The sequence below is a fragment of the Phalaenopsis equestris genome, unplaced genomic scaffold (assembly GCF_001263595.1).
Source record: "Phalaenopsis equestris unplaced genomic scaffold, ASM126359v1 Scaffold000545, whole genome shotgun sequence".
NCBI classification, from domain to species: domain Eukaryota; kingdom Viridiplantae; phylum Streptophyta; class Magnoliopsida; order Asparagales; family Orchidaceae; genus Phalaenopsis; species Phalaenopsis equestris.
The window spans coordinates 622,324-622,574 of NW_018164985.1; positions in this window are offsets into that span (position 1 = coordinate 622,324).

The window sequence follows — 251 nt, forward strand, 5'->3', positions numbered from 1 at the left end:
TTAGAAAGGCCCTAGAGGTTAGAGAGGTTCCATTAGTGTGTAACAATTGTGAGGATTTCTTCAAGAAATTGTAAGAGTGGAGGGAAAGTGAGTGATTTCTTCCTCTTTGCTACTTCGAAGAGGAATTTTGTGTGCTGTAAAAAAAAGAAGAGATTCAGAGAAATTTCGAGGAGTGTTCTTTGGGAAAATTTAGAGATAAGTTATTTACTTGTTGTAGTTTGTATGACTTTAATTTTATTTATGAATTTCGA